Here is a 16,716-nt window from a genome sequence, read left to right as displayed (position 1 = left end):
AATAACATCATAAATAAGTAAATTAAATTGTCTGTAGGTGTTATGAGTGTTATGGGGAAAAGGAGTTAGTAGGGGAGGATAAGGGTGATCTCAGGGGTGTGTGTGTGTGTGTGTGCGCTCATGTGAGAGAGAGAGGGGAAAAGAGAGAGACAGAGAGACAGACAGACACTAATCGGGGAGCTATTTACAGTATAAATAGAATAGCCTGGGTAATCCTCGCTGAAGTGATATTTGACCAAAGACTTGAAGGAACCTAGGCAGTCATCTATTTGCATATCTGGGCCTATCTCAAGCCCAGAGTCAGGGCTATATGTACCCCCTAACAGCAAGGAGGTCTGGGAGCTGGAACAGAGTGAGCGAGCAGGAAAGTGCTAGGAGATGAGGACAGAAAGGAAGCAGGGGCCAGAATACACAGGGCTTTACAACCATTTTAATTGTTCTGGGTGTTCCTCTGGGTGAACAGGGAACTAATACACAGGCAGTTACCTCTGGCTACTGTGTAAGAAGAGACCAGGGAGGTTGAGGGACAAAGATGAAGGAAGGGAGACCAGTTGGGAAACTGTAGCTGTCATCGAGGTGGCAAAAAACCTAGACCTTCCAAATGCCCTGAGTCAAAAGGGGACTAAGAATCTTTGTCCATCAGCCTAAGGTGATGGCAAAAGTTTGTCTCTACCCAGAGCTCTGGGTAAAGGCAAAAAAAGTCCTCAGTGAGGGGAAAAAAATAAACCCCAGGCCTGGGAAGGTTTAGAGGCCAAGTACATACTCCCCATTTGATATAAGAAATTTCAAGATGATTAATTAATGGAAAATTTGGTCCTAGTCCAATGATACCTCTAGAATATCTGGCAGAATAAATGTGAAATCATATGGATAGGGGCATTTCCATAACTAACCGCAGTGGGATTTCCACAAAATCCCAAATAAAGATAAGCTCACAGTCAGAAAGTACAAAACACATAAGGAAATCATTCACCATGGGCAAAGGTCAGCAGACAAAACAAGTGGGAGGATCAGTACCCCCAAGAAGTTGAGATCATCCATCAAACTAACAAAGACTATAGGATAAGTTATGTTTAAGACCATTTATAAGGAAATAAGGCTGAGCTAAAGAAACCAGACATTGAAGAGAACATAGTACGATTTCAATTACATGAAGTTTAAAAACAGGCAAACTAACTCTATTGTGTTAGAAGTCAAAATGGTGGTAACACTGAGGGGTTGGTGGTTGGAAGGGGCCTTCTGAAAATACTGTATTTCTTCATGTTAGTGCTAGACGCAGAGGTTAGCTCACTTTGTGAAAATTCATACAGCTAAACATTCATGATTTAAAGAGAGAAGACCAGCTAGCCAACACTCTGGAAGGCAAAGAAGGGATAGTCCCATGTCCCCACCCCGCAAATGGAAGAGCTAGAGAGTGGGAGGTGGGGAAATTGCCAGTAGAGTTGGAGGGTAGGCCCAAGTGAGGTCCCCCAGTTAGAGCCTGAGCAGTCTTTTGAGGGAACCCCAGTGGAGGCTAGGGTTGGAAAATATATCATTCAAGTTATAAAGCTGCTTCTGGTTGAGCAGGCAATGGGATGAGGTCGTTAAGGAAGACTGAAGAAGTCCTCAGAAAGCAGTGTATTCCACTGGACCAAGAGACTATCATTACATGATCCTCATAACTCAACCCTCATTTTACAGAGGAGAGACCTGAGGCCTAGAGAAGTAAAGGGACTTGTACAAAGTCACCTTTGCTTCTCAGTATTACTAGTTTTCCTGACAGGGAGTATGTAGATTAAAGATAAGTGGCAGGCTGAGCATGGTGACTATGACAGTAATCTAAGCACTCTGAGAGGCTGAGGCAGGAGGACTGCTTGAGCCCGGGAGTTCAAGGCTGCAGTGAGACGTGATCGCTCCACCGTACTCTAGCCTGGATGACATAGCAAGACCCTTTCATTCCAAAAAAAAGGATAAGAGATGACCTGGCCCGGTGGTGAAAAACAAGCCTCCAGAGCCGCACTGCCTGGATTCTAATTCCAGTTCTGCCACCTGCTAGCTGTGTGACCTCAGGCAAGTTGCCTAACCTCCATGTGCCTCGGTTTCTTTGCCTGTAAAATTGTATAAAAATATTAATTTGTACAACCACTTTCCACTAAATAGAGAGCTTAATGACTGTCTATTAAAGCTGAACAGGCCAGCCATGGTGGCTCATGCCTGTAATCCTAGCACTCTGGGAATCTGACAGGGAAGGATCCCTTGAGCCCAAGAATTCAAGACCAGCCTGGGTAACATAGCAAGACCCTGTCTGTACAAGTACTTTTTTTTTGAAACAGAGTCTTTTTCTATTGCTCAGACTGGAGTACAGTAGCACCATATTGGCTCACTGCAACCTCTGCTTCCAGGGTTCAAGTGATTATCATGCCTCAGCCTCCCGAGTAGCTGGGATTACAGGTATGTGCCACCATACCTGGCTACTTTTTGTATTTTTAGTAGAGATGGGGTTTCAACATGTTGGCCAGGCTGGTCTTGAACTCCTGACCTCAAGTGATCTGCCTGCCTCAGCCTCCCAAAGTGCTGGGATTACAGGCATGAGCCAGCACATCCAACATTCTACAAATAATTTTTTTTTGAGAGGAAAAAAGGAAAAGAAAGAAAGAGAGAGAGAAAGAAAAAAAAAAAGAATGAAAGAGAGAAGTAAAGAGGAAGAGAAAGAGGGAGATAGAACGGGAGCATTGCTTTATTGCCCAGGCTAGAATGCAGTCTAAAAATGGGTATTGAAAACCTAAAAGAGGTTTTTATGCCAATAATTGTGCTTAACAATGGAGGCAGGAAGGAATAAGGGAGGAAAGTAACAAACAAGCAGCCAACCAATATTTCATTTAAATCTGTGAAATGCTATGCAATTATTGAGGAGTGATTTACTTCCAATTATGTAGTCACTTTTAGAATAGGTGTGATGTGGTACTGATAAGAATGTATGTTTTGTGTATTTGGGGTGAAGAGTTCTTTCTATAAATGTTTATTATGTTTACTTGTTCCGGGTCTGAGTTCAAGTTCTGGATATCCTCGTTAATTTTCTGTCTCGTTGATCTAATATTAACAATGTGATGTTAAAGTCTCCCACTATTATTGTGTGGGAGTCTAAGTCTCTTTATAAGTCATTAAGAACTTGTCTTCTGTATCTGGGTGCTCCTGTATTGGGTGCGTATATATTTAGGATCGTTAGCTCTTCTTGTTGCATTGATCCTTTTACCATTATGTAATGTCCTTCTTTGCCTCTTTTGATCTTTGTTGCTTTAAAGTCTATTTTAACAGAGGCAAGAATTGCAACTCCTGCTTTTAATTTATTTACTTATGTTTGCTCTCCATTTGGTTGGTAAATCTTCCTCCATCATTTGTTTTGAGTCTTTGTGTATCCTTGCATGTGAGATGGGTCTGGATGCAGCATACCAATGGGTTTTGGCTTTCTATCCAATTTGCCTTTCTGTGTCTTTTAATTGGGGGATTTAGTCGATTTAAATTTAGGATTAATAATAATATATGTGAGTTTAATACTGCCATTTGATGCTAGCTGGCTGTTTTGCACATTAGTTGATGTAAATTCTTCATTATGTTGATGCTCTTTACACCACAAAGATATTCCTCAAAAAGAGCAACCCCAAGGCACATAATCGTCAGATTCACCAGGGTTGAAATGAAGGAGAAAATGCTAAGGGCAGCCAGAGAGAAAGGTCAGGTTACCCACAAAGGGAAGCCTATCAGACTCACAGCAGATCTCTCAGCAGAAACCCTACAAGCCAGAAGAGAGTGGGGGCCAATATTCAACATCCTTAAAGAAAAGAACTTTCAACCCAAAATTTCATATCCAGCCAAACTAAGCTTCACAAGTGAAGGAAAAATAAAATCTTTTGTGAACAAGCAAGTACTCAGAGATTTCATCACCACCAGGCCTGCTTTACAAGAGCTTCTGAAAGAAGCACTACACATAGAAAGGAACAACCAATATCAGCCTTTCCACAAATATACAAATAATTTTTTAAAAAATAGCCAAGTATCCCAGCACTTGGAGGCCAAGGCAGGTGGATCACCGGAAGTCAAGAGTTTGAGACCAGCCTGATCAACAAGGTGAAACCCTATCTCTACTAAAAGTACAAAAATTAGCTGGGTGTGGTGGCAAGCTCCTGTAATCCCAGCTACTCAAGAGGTTGAGACAGGAGAATTGCTTGAACCCAGGAGGCGGAGGTTGCAGTGAGCTAAGATCATGCCACTGCACTCCAGCGTGGGTGACAGAGCAGGACTCCATCTCAAAAAAAATAAAAAGCCGGGCATGGTGGCTCATGTCTGTAATCCTAGCTTTGGGAGGCTGAGGCGGGTGGATCACAAGGTCAGAAGTTCGAGATCAACCTAACCAACATGGTGAAACACCATCTCTACTAAAAATACAAAAATTAGCCAGGTGTGGTTGCACGTGCCTGTAATCCCAGCTACTTAGGAGGCTGAGGCAGGAGAATCGCTTGAACCCAGGAAGGTGGATGTTGCAGTGAGCCAAGATCATGCCACTGCACTCCCGCCTGCACAACAGAGCAACACTCTGTCTCAAAAAAAAAAAAGCCAAGTGTGGTCATGTGCACCTGTGATCCCAGCTACTCAGGAGGCTGAAGCAGGAGGATCACCTGAGCCCAGGAAGCTGAATGACAAGAGGCTGGGTGACAAAGTGAGACCCTGTCTCAAAAAATGTTACAAAAAAAAGTGAAACCAAACAGATACCCAAACCTTAGGACCCAGCAATTCCCCTTCTGGATACACACCCAGCACAAGTGCATTCAGATGTGCATAAAAAGCCACGGACAAGTATGGTCACAGCAGTGCTCCCGTTAACAGCCAAAACATGGGAACAACCCAAATGCCTGCCATAAGCGGAGTGGAGAAGTACCCTGTGATATCTTTATATCACACAAGACTGGCCAGCAATGGAAACTAAAAATCTACTACTACAATGGATGAAGACCACAAATGTAACATGACCATTTATACAAAGTTTAAAAATAGGCCAGGTGCAGTGGCTCACGCCTGTAATTCTGGCACTTTGGGAGGCGAAGCAGGTGGATCGCTTGAGGTCGGGAGTTGGAGAACAGCCTGACCAACATGGAGAAACCTCATCTCTACTAAAAATACAAAATTAGCCTGGCGTGGTGGTGCATGCCTGTAATCTCCGCTACTCGGGAGGTTGAGGCAGAAGAATCACTTGAACTCGGGAGGCGGAGGTTGCAGTGTGCCAAGATTACACCATTGCACTACAGCTCGGGCAACAAGAACAAAACTCCACCTCAAAAAAAAAAAAAAAAACCCTTAAGTTCAAAAATAATCAAACCCATGTATAGTGGGCAGGGGGTGTGGTAACTGGATGGAAGCACAGGGTCAGCTTCTGGGGTGCTGGTATGTTCTCGATGGAGGTGTTGGTTACGCAAGTGTGTGTATGTGTATATCATGAATATGCACTAGATACATAATTCATAGGATTTTCTCTATATGTGTTACACCACAATAAAGAAGTTTATTTGTAGCCAGGCGTGGTGGCTCAGGTCTGTAATCCCAGCCCTTTGAGGGGACTGAGGCAGGTGGATCACAAGGTCAGGAGTTCAAGACCAGCCTGGTCAATATGGTGAAACCCCGTCTCTACCAAAAATAGAAACATTGGCTGGCATGGTGGCAGGCACCTGTAATCCCAGCTATGTGGAAGGCTGAGGCAGGAGAATTGCTTAAACCCAGGAGGTGGAGGTTGTAGTGAGTCAAGATTGCACCACTGCACTCCAGCCTGGGCGACAGAGCAAGACTCCGTCTCAAAAAAAAAAAGTTTACTTAAGAATAACAAAGTCACGTGTGGTGGCTCATACCTGTAATCCCAGCATTTGGGGAGGCCAAGGCAGGTGGATCATTTGAGGTTAGGAGTTCGAGACTGGCCTGGCCAACATGGTGAAACCCTGTCTCTACTAAAAATATAAAAATTAGCCGGGTATGGTAGCCTGCACCTGTAATCCCAGCTACTCAGGAGGCTGAGGCAGGAGAATCACTTGAACCCGGGAGGCAAAGGTTGTAGTGAGCTGAGATTGCCGCACTCCAGCCTTGTTTTGCACTCCATCAAAGCAAAACAAAAAGAAGGAATAGCAAGTCCTCATAGGGCTGTTATGAGGACTAAATGAGGTAATACTTATTAAGGCCTTAGAATAGTACCTGGTAATAATAAAGGCTATGGAAATGTGTGCTGATGAAATCCCTCTGGTTCTCCTTCCCTCCTCTGAGCCCTCTTTCAAGATAGAACACAGGGCTCCTCACACTCCCCACCTACCCAATCTATCAAGGTCGTCTTGAGCTGAGTCCCCAGGACACCAAGGCATCAAAGGCACAGACAGCATAAGTAACTTACCTAAGTCCAATCCCAGAATTTAAACCCAGACAGTCTGAAGTCAAAGGTGGGTTCTCTCACCATTGCCCCTAATACTTGTATCTTGGTATTTCACACATTCATAAATAGAATGTTGTGCTCTCTGATCTTGACTTAAAACTTAAAAGTACTTTCTTTTTATATTTTTGCAGAGACGGGAGTTTCAGCATCCTTCCCAGTCTGATCTCGAACTCCCAGGCTCCAGTGATCCTCCTGCCTCAGCCTCCCAAAGTGCTGAGATTACTGGTGTGAACTACTGTGCCCGGGTGGAACTAAGTACTTTCTACAGATCAGAAAAATCAGAACTTGATTCTCACTTACACGTGGCTCATTTCTTCTGCAGACATCTTCGATTAAAAAAACAAAATACCTCTCTATCCCTGATTCAAACAATAAACTGAGGGAAGAAATAGGACTGCTCAGCCCTGCTCTTCTCTAGCATTTCTGGGTACCGGGACACCAAATCTGCCCAAAAATGTGGTTAAGAAGGATTGATTTCTGTGGATTGGAGCGAGAAACAATTTCCTTCCTCATGGCAGCTCAGAAGGCCAAGCACTTTCTCACCATGAATTATCTCCCCATTCTGAGCCATAGAGTGAGGTGGGGCTGGGTGTGGGAATAAAGAGTTGGCTGAGATTGACCTGCCCACCTCTGAGGTCTGGCTTCAAGAGAGGAAAACGAGTTGGCCAAAGGGCTGAGGATGGGGCGGGGGGGGGGGGGGGCCCATGTCCAACAGCTCTGCCCTGGGGCCGCCCAACCCAAAGGTACTTTCATGTTTCAGATGCCAAATTCTGTATCTGTAAACACAATGTGTTTTCTTTTTCATGCTGGGGTTGGAACTATTCTTATTCGGCACTTTCTGCACCAGACCAAATGTAAGCAGAGTGCTGAAGGCAGTGGTTTGTGACAGAGACGAGTCCTTGTCCCTCAATGCCACAGAGATGTGGTTGTGAGTGGAAGATACAACCCTCAGGTGAGAGAAGCCCCAGGAAGCCTCAGGTACAAGAGCCCTGGCCCAGGTTGGGGCATAATTTCTTTTGAGTGTAGGGGCAGTGATAAGCTTTTGTTTCAAAATCCAAGGCAGTTCTGGAGGACCTGCCCAGAAGCATCGGAGCGGACATTCCTGGGGAGACCACTCTTTTCAGGGAACCATGGTCTCTCAAATTCTTGGCATGAGAGAAAACAAAAACCCTACAACAGAACAAATGCAGCAGGGAAATGCGACGTGGACTAAAATCCAATCCTTCTGTGGTACAGAAGCCAAATCCGAAACGTGCTTCCCCTCAAGACCCTCGGCACTTCCTGTGCTCTGGACGCTCAGCAAAGTGCCTCACTCTGGATACCCATCCGTATTCAGGATTAGTGCAAGTGGACATGTCTGCCCCTTCTCATATGCACAGCCTCTTCAATGGGAACATATTTCACCTGCAGGGAGGGTATCCACTTTCCACTTCTTTTCTTTTTCTTCTTTTTTTTTTGTTTTTGTTTTTGTTTTTGACACAGCATTTCACCCAGGCTGGAGTGCAGTGACATGATCTCAGCTCACTGCAACCTCTGCCTCCCAGGTTCAAGAGATTCTCCTACCTCAGCCTCCCAAGTAATTAGGATTACAGGTGTGTGCCACCATGCCAGGCTAATCTTGTTTTGTTTGTAGAGATGGGATTTCACCATGTTGGCCAGGCTGGTTTCGAACCCCCAACCTCAAATGATCTATCTGCCTTGATCTCCCGAAGTGCTAGGATTACAGGTGTCAGCCACTGTGCCTGGCCTACGTTTCTTTATGTGCCCAGACCAAACGGAGGCACCTGACAGTAAATACTCTAGAAATGTCCATGTATACAAGGTACTTCTCTGCCTGCAGGTTGGGGAAAGGGGGAGGGGAAGGTATTCAGAAGGGGACCAAAAATGGCAAATAGTTTTGATCTCATGGGCTAATTCTGCCTAAGGAGTTATATTGAGAGTCTAATAGTATAAGATAACTTCTGAACTTAGGAGGAAAGCATGCTGCAATCCATTGCCAATGTCTGCCCTGGTTTAGAATGCGGGGAGCAGTGGTGCATTTGCTAGGTACTCACCACAGCCACTCCGAGCAGAAACCAACAAAATCAGAAGCGCTGACAATGGCAATCAAGCAGGCAGGAGGTGTCCTCGCTTTGGGACTTCAAATATGGAATGTAGCACAGCATATATACAGGTCCTCAGGAAACTCAACATCTATCTCATTTCCTTATATAGGACTCAGTTATTTAAAGCCAGCCCCTTTAAAGGTCCCTGTAGTCCTACAGATTGTCTTACTTAAGTGTGGAGTCTCTGGAATGTGTGAAAATTGGATGCGACAACCAATAATCTCTCTTATCTGAAGGCAGAAAAAGACCTGGGAAAAATCTAGAATATCTAACAATAAGCACCAGCCAGGAGGGGGCATGGATGAGCCCCCTACTAAAATATGACCACGTGCACAGAGAGCTGAGACTTCACACAGGCCAGTCCTAAATTCTCCAGGAAGACAGACTTCTAGCTTGTTCCTCACCAAGGCACTAGCTGAGTTAAGAAGTGAACTGGAGTGCTACTTTCTGCTTTCAAAGTTCTTACCCAATGGGGTGAGGTGGCTCACACCTGTAATCTCAGCACTTTAGGAGTCCGAGGTGGGTGGATCACCTCAGGTCAGGAGTTCAAGACCAGCCTGGCCAAAATGGTGAAACCCTGTCTCTACTAAAAATACAAAAAATTAGCAGGGCATGATGGCACATGCCTGTAATTCCAGCTACTCGGGAGGCTAAGGCAGGTCAGTCGCTTGAACCCAGGAGGCAGAGGTTGCAGTGAGCCAAGATCGCGCCACTGCACTCCAGCCTGGGCAACAAGAGCAAAACTTCATCTCAAAAAAAAAAAAAAAATGGAAGGCTGGGCATGGTGGGTCATACCTGTAATCCCAGCACTTTGCTTTGGGAGGCCGAAGGGGGTAGATCATGAGGTCAGGAGATCAAGACCATCCTGACCAACATGGTGAAACCCTGTCTCTACTAAAACCAAAAATTAGCCAGGCGTGGTGGCACACGCCTATAGTCCCAGCTACTTGAGAGGCTGAGGCAGAGGAATCGCTTGAACCTGGGAGACAGAGGTTGCAGTGAGCCAAGATCACACTACTGCACTCTAACCTGGCGACAGAATGAGACTCTGTCTCAAAAAAACAATAAAGTTCTCACCCAACAAATTTACTTGAACCCTTTAACACAGAGGTCTCCTATGCTTACAGAACTATCTTTCTTCCACTGTAGTGTGAACTCATTTCGCCCTGATTGCTGTTAGTACACTCATTCCAATGGTGGCAGAAGGTCCAGGGATTGTTGCGGGTAGCTCTGACACAGGCAAGGGCAGGGCACAGGTTTCCATTGCTTGGCAGAACCCCTGAACCACAGGTACACATGTCCCCTCAGGGGATATCTTCCTTTGTGCTCTGAGTGCCAGCAGCTGCCTCTGATAGAACTGTCCACTATGGAAGAGGCTTCGGGCAGGAACTTCATTCAGCAGAGGAAGAAAAAGAAAAGGGTCTGATGGGAGACATTCTGCATCTCATCAATCACACGGTCACAGTCCCTTCTGTCCATCAGAGGGTAGAACTGGCACAACATAATGTACTTGAGGCTGAATACACACCTAGCAAAGGTCTCTCAGGAGCTGGGGTTGAAGAGAGAGCCATATCTCTATAGACAAGGACTGACTATTGGAATGGGTCTCTGCCATTTGAGATGGGGGAAAATTCACATAAATTCCGTAGGTTTTTTTTTAGACATAGTCTCACTCTGTCACCAGGCTAGAATGCAGTGGCGCAATCTCGGCTCACCGAAACCTCTGACTCCCTGGTTCAAGTGATTCTCCTGCCTCAGTCTCCCAAGTAGCTGGGATTACAGGCAAGTGCCAACACGCCCAGCTAATTTTTGTATTTTCAGTAAAGACAGGGTTTCATCATGTTGGCCAAGATGGTTTCAATCTCCTGACCTCGTGATTTGCCTGCCTCAGCCTCCCAAAGGGCTGGGATTACAGGTGTGAGCCACCATGCCCAGCCAATTATGCAACTTTTAAAAGGCAAATTAGAATATATTTCTTAGTTTACAACAGAGATACATTTTTGGAGTAAGGAGACAGGAGTGCAACACTGAACTCACTGAGTTGTGCTACTCAAGTCAAACCTCATGAGAGCAGATAGCTTTGAGGTGAACGTCCGTGTCTAGAGCTCTGGCCCAGGCAGCTCACTTCTTTCAAGCACTATTCAGAACAACTGTCCCTCGGAGTTGGCTATAATAGGACACGGCTTTTATGTGATCAGTCTTCCAAACAAACGCTCCGGATACCCCCTGCTCTCTCTGTATGCAACAGTGTCACAGACTAAGCCAAGATGTGCCCTGCAGACTTGTCCACACTTAGTCCCGTTTGTGTAAAAACTGCCCTTTGGTGGCCAGGACATGTGTTTTTGAAAAGCGTCCGTTTCTGGTGGCAATCTGATTAATTGAAACAAAGCACATACAAACCACCTAGGACAATGCCGGGCACTCAGTAGGAGTTTGTGGTCTGTCTTCAGGATGCAGCCCCACAACCACCTTGGACGGACATTCTAAATTCCGCAGTTCCCAGGCCACCCAGACCAATACCATGCCTTTTGAGCCTGCAGAGACCACAAGGGCTTCCAGACGACAGGCAAAATGCTGTGGGCCGCTCTACAAGTATTAGGCTTAAGTCCTGAGCATTTCAAAAGCCCTCTGAGACCTCCTGTCTCCCTATAATGAAAGGCACTGCAGAAACCTAAGGTATGATTAACACTTCTGAAAGGATGAAAAAAAAAATACTGGCTCACAAAATATCTGTATTTGTGCATCCACAGATAAGGCTGTTTTATAATCCAGTTCCCTAGAGAGCCATTTATTTTGGTAAAGCCAGTGTGCATTGCAGACACTGTAGAAGCCATCAAGATAACACAAGTAACAATCTAGTGGACTTTTGAAGTGTAAACATAAAAGTCTATTAAGAATACAATGTTGGTTTAATCCCAAGACAAAAAATTGACTTAATGAAAAGCACAACTCATCTCAAGAAGGAAATATCGATACCAGCTGTGAGCAGAAAATGAGGGGATTCCTTCCAGGGAACATCTGAATTTCAACCCACTGCTTTTCCAATATTTACTCTGGACATAAAGTCTCAAATACTTTTCCGAGGATCTCATTTTTCTACAGGAGAAGGAGGTCAGAGAGAAGTCTGGGCAGGGCTAATAGAGTGAGGCAGAGCCTGGAAACACGCAGACCCACCCCAGAAGGCTTCCCCTGACAAACCTGCCTCCCTTCTCTGGGTGGAGCAGGGAGCAGCCTCCTGGCCTTGAGGTTCCTGATCACCAGATGCTAATGAGGACCCCAGCAGAGAACCTCACACCAGCTGCCATGGAGCCAGTAGAGATGAATGACAGCCTTGTGCTGCTGACTCATGTAAACTGCACCTAGCAGCACCACACCAGTGGCCGGTCAGGACACACCATCCCCCATCCAACTCCTCTCTTTGGCAACAATACTTTCAGCCACTTCCTGGATTTTTTCAATACATTCTGGTGAAGCAAAGGGATAGTGAACACAAGGGTGAAAAGAGAAGGTCTTCTTAAAAAGGGGATTCTGACTACTCCCAGCTCAGCTTTGCCACCTTTGAGGGAGATCACAGGCCCTGAAATCAGGAAAGACTTGGCCAGCAGCAACACCTGTGGATATGCCAAGAACCCACAGGAAAGTATCTAAACCCCCTTAATTCACAGTCCTAACTCCCAGCTCCCAGCTCCCAGCTCCCAGCAGGCCTCATGGCTAAGATAAAAGAAAACTTCTTATATACAACTTCATGTTAAGTATATAAGAATATAATATAGTAAATAAAATATAATGTAAAATATATAATGTAACACAACTAGGGAACCACTTCCAGTTCTAGCAAGAAGTAATAGGTTGTTCCAGCTTTCCTCCTACACATGGATGTATCGCTGCCATTCATTCATTCATTCATTCATCCTTTCTTCCATCCACCCATCCATTCGTCCTATGGAAAGGCAGCACAGTGGATGCAACAAAACAAAGCACAAACATCAGGCTGGAGTCCCAGCTCCACCACCTAGTAGTCATGTGACTTTGAGTAAACCATCTAATGTTTCTAGGCCATGGTTTCCTCATCTCTCAAAGAAATACAATCATCGTCCCTATTATTAGCATAATCAGTGATTAAATGACTAAATGAATGTGAGTGCTTGGCAAAGAGTAAGTCCTCAAGGGTTAATCATCATAATGACAATAATTGTAATAATTACTATGACTATTTTTGTTTTTTGAGACGAAGTCTCACTCTTATTGCCCAGGCTGGAGTGCGGTGGGACGATCTTGGCTCACGGAAACCTCCACCTCCCAGGTTCAAGCGATTCTCCTGCCTCAGCCTCCTGAGTACCTGGGATTACAGGTATGCATCACCATGCCCGGCCAATGTTAGTAATTTTAGTAGAGATAGGTTTTCTCCATTTTGGTCAGGTCTTGAACTCTCGACCTCAGGTGACCCACCCACCTCGAACTCCCAAAGTTCTGGGATTTCAGGCGTGAGCCATCACGCCCAGCCTACTATAACTAGTAAAAACATTCACTCATCTATAGCTATGTGCCAGGCTCTGGGCTAAGCAGCAAATAATTTTAGCCTTCTGATTTTGTAAGAGTCTTTAGTGGGCATTGGATTTCTCATGGCAACACCTCCAATATAACCTCTATCTCTTGCCAGGGATCAATGAGGGTGGACCCAAGCACCTGAGCTATTGACAGCATAAGGACATCCCCTCCATCCCCAACCCAAAGCCATGTTTAAACAATTATGAGCATTATGTTTTGGGTATCTATGACCATAGGAGGCCGACCCCACATGGTGCTCATCTTGCAGAGACATCTTCTGTGTGGGTTTTGGGTTACAGCTGGGCAATGCAAAGCCATAGAGTGAGTCAAAAAACAAGTTTTCAGAAGCTCAACCTGTCACAAGCCAGGTGGGGGCTCATGCTGACAACTCCACAGTAAGAATAAACAGCATGCTTCATCAGGCACTAAATACTGACACAGCTCCTATGTCAGGGGGACAACGATTGAAACTAATGTCAATAATTTATGAAATACAATATGGTCTTCAGATGCTCTTTTGAAAAAAGGGAAGGAGAGGGAAGGGCCTAGCAACCCAGGTGGTTTAAAACTGTTCATGCATTTTGCCTTGATTGTACACACACCCCACCACGCATGGGTGCCTCTTTACACAATGAATGTGAATGCACGTGTATAAAAGCATGTGAACACTGTTGACACATATGGGCGAAAGTATTTAGTTATTCCATTGAGAGCTGTCAAGGCTGAAACGTACATACTCTTGTCTTTCATGTTGTTTTGAGGGTTGTTTCCCTCCCTCCCCCGGAAGAAATCCAAAAATTGCATTTAAAATATAATTGGGCTTTACGGAAGTTCACATTTTATTCCATAGAGAGCTTGACCTTGAAACAACACTGAAAAGAAAACTGGACCAAAGAAAACATATAGGATATGTGCATTTCTTAGTAATCTACAAGTACCATGGCCCTATGTCAAAGGACTGCTCAGTCAAATGACAATATTGACAAATTTGTAAATTATAGGGTTTTTTGGGGGGGCACACAGGGTTAACCTAAGGAAGGATACCATTTTAATTTATTACAAATCATGTCTCATTGTTTTATAAAAGCAAAAACCAAAACACAGTAATAGGCTCATTGTTATTAAGGCTGATTACGGGAATTAAAAAAACATACTTCTTTACTTTGCCATAGTTGTAAATACTCTGGGTAGCTTGACTTTATGTGTCAACAGTGTGAAATTCACAAGAAGAGATTACGCTGGGAGGAAAATCTGAGTCTCAGATAGTACAAAGTTACTTTTGAAGGATTTATTAATGCTTTTTCCTAGCACAGTGCCCTTTAGTATCTGAGAACACCTGTCAAATACTAATTCATTCACATATCTCCACTACAGGGCCTTTTCATAAAAAGTTAGACCTTTAATTGTAAATCACCCCTAAATTGTCCCTGCTGTCTTTCTTTTTTACAGAATGATGGAAAAATCACTAAGACTTCAATTAAGACTTTATGGGAACTTCAATCTGATGTTCCCAGCTATATCTACAAGGTATCAGAACGTCTATTCAAAAAGGAAACTATAAATAACTTTAACATAGTTGAATTGGCTTTGCTTTTATGAGATGACTGAATAATTGGCAAGATTTAAAGATACTTTAACTACTGGGAATTAAAATAACTTCAGTAAAACCCAGAAAAATATTGTTGGCCAATCATTTGTCATGTAGATTATGTACTTATTAAGCCTAATTAAACTTTTTGAACAAAAACGGTTACTAATTACATTAGTTAATAAGTTGATTGCTCAATTTAGCCAATAAAAAAAAGGTCAATCCAATTTGTGTGCCTAGTTAGTGCTTTGGTCAAAAGACAAAATCCTAAACTATAGAGATTATTTCAAGGGTGTGACCATTGTTATAACAAACGCAGGTTATGAGTCCACATCCAAAGTGACAGCAAGACCTGGGGGGGTGCGTGGTGAATCTGAACAACACCAACGCTAAGACAAACCTTCAAGCCAGTGAAATTTCACCACCGCATCAAGTTTATTCGCTTAAATGTACTCACTTGCATTTGTCCAATTAGACCCTGCTAATGACAATACAGAGTGATCTTTCATATGCACATACAAACTAAAACTGATAGCAAAACCCTGGGAATCCCTTTAAATGTCAATAAAGGGCTTTTACGCACAAAAGGAAGAAAAGAAAAGAGGAAGGAGGGGGAAGAGAAGAGATGGGAAAAACCAACATTTCTGAGGGAATCGAGCAGATCAAAGGAATTTTATTCTAGAAGACCACTAAGTCGGGTGTAACTACTCTCTCTCTCTCTCTCTGTGTGTGTGTGTGTGTGTGTCTCTCTGCGAAATCTTGAAAAGTGTCTTCAGACTGGTAACTAGTTCAGATCCTCAAAAGGGGACAAACAATTAGGTCTGCAAGAGTGGGACACAAGTGTGAAAATGGAGGCCTTGCCGTGCAACCAGAGGCGGGAGGCCCGGCGTCTTCAGACCAGGACGCCTGACTGGGCCTCTGCAGCGACCCGGCCCTCCAAGACATGTTTTCCATTCCCTTGCTCCAAAGTCTGCATCCACACAGTCATGAGGCACAAACTATTCGGCAACAACATGACACAATTAATCAGAACCAGACCTCAAAACGTGTGTTTGTGGGGACCAGCAAACTTTGCAATGTGCCTCAGAGGGCAAAACAATTGAAGAGACTCACACTGGCTGTTGGAGGTGGGGAGAAGGGGAGGAAAAATCTGTACGTTCATAAAAGATGCACACCAAATGCTACATTTACAGACTGAATAATCTTCACTGAAATAAATGTGGGATTTGGAACTTCCCATACTGAAAAGTAAGGTGTAGTCTTTCTACCTTCCCTCCCCTCAACACTGCTTTTTCTTCTCCTTCTTCTTTTTTTTTTTTTTCTGGGGAGAAACTGATTCCTGAGAGCTTCTGCAGCAGAAAAGTCGTGCAATTCACAAGGAGAAGGTCTCCTTTTTTAGCCTCATTTCTGACCCAGCCGCTTTCACCCGGTTTTGTCAGATTTCTCTTTCAGGAAATGAAACCCTATTTAAAAAGCGAGAAGCTGGACCCTTAGTTAATTCCAAACTGTTTAATTTCACCAAAGCCTGAAGCTAACAACAACAACAAAAATCTGGTATACTTTTTTAGACGGGAATTGAATTCGTTTAAAATAATTACTGAACGCTCCTTTGTAATCGGTAGATAGTAATTGAAATCACATCACTCTTCTTTTGCTAACAAAAACACGCTGCTCAAAAGAGAAAAAAAAAATTGTTTCAAATCATAACAAGGCAAATGGAAGGCAGGAGTGGTAATCGCCGGGTACTGAACTGACCCCAAACCGCAAGCAGTTCTTTGCCATCTCCCAAGGGATTTGTAGGTGTGGAGCTGGAACTTCCTGGGAACTGGGCCGGGATCCCCAACGGCGAGCCCAGCTGCAGCCTTGGGAAAGGGGTGCATGGGTGGAGGTGAATCCCAGCGTCTAGCCCAACGAGATCATAAGGAAAGGAATGTTTGCGTTTGGATCCAGGGTTAGGGAGACCTGTCTGCAAATGTTCTGCCAACCCCCTCCCGGCAACATTTCTCCTGCTGCTTCTTGGCTTCGCAGAGGGC

General features: G+C 44.3%; 1 protein-coding gene across 3 annotated transcripts in view; it reads right to left on the bottom strand.

Moving 5' to 3' along the window:
• NTN1 (netrin 1) overlaps positions 1-16,716 on the bottom strand; it is a 232,631-nt gene that overhangs the window by 196,683 nt on the left and 19,232 nt on the right. The window lies entirely within an intron of this gene.

The sequence above is a fragment of the Callithrix jacchus genome, chromosome 5 (assembly GCF_049354715.1).
Source record: "Callithrix jacchus isolate 240 chromosome 5, calJac240_pri, whole genome shotgun sequence".
In the NCBI taxonomy this organism is placed as follows: Eukaryota; Metazoa; Chordata; class Mammalia; order Primates; family Cebidae; genus Callithrix; species Callithrix jacchus.
Note: the sequence above shows the minus strand (reverse complement) of the source record. Positions and strands in the feature narration are given on the sequence as shown.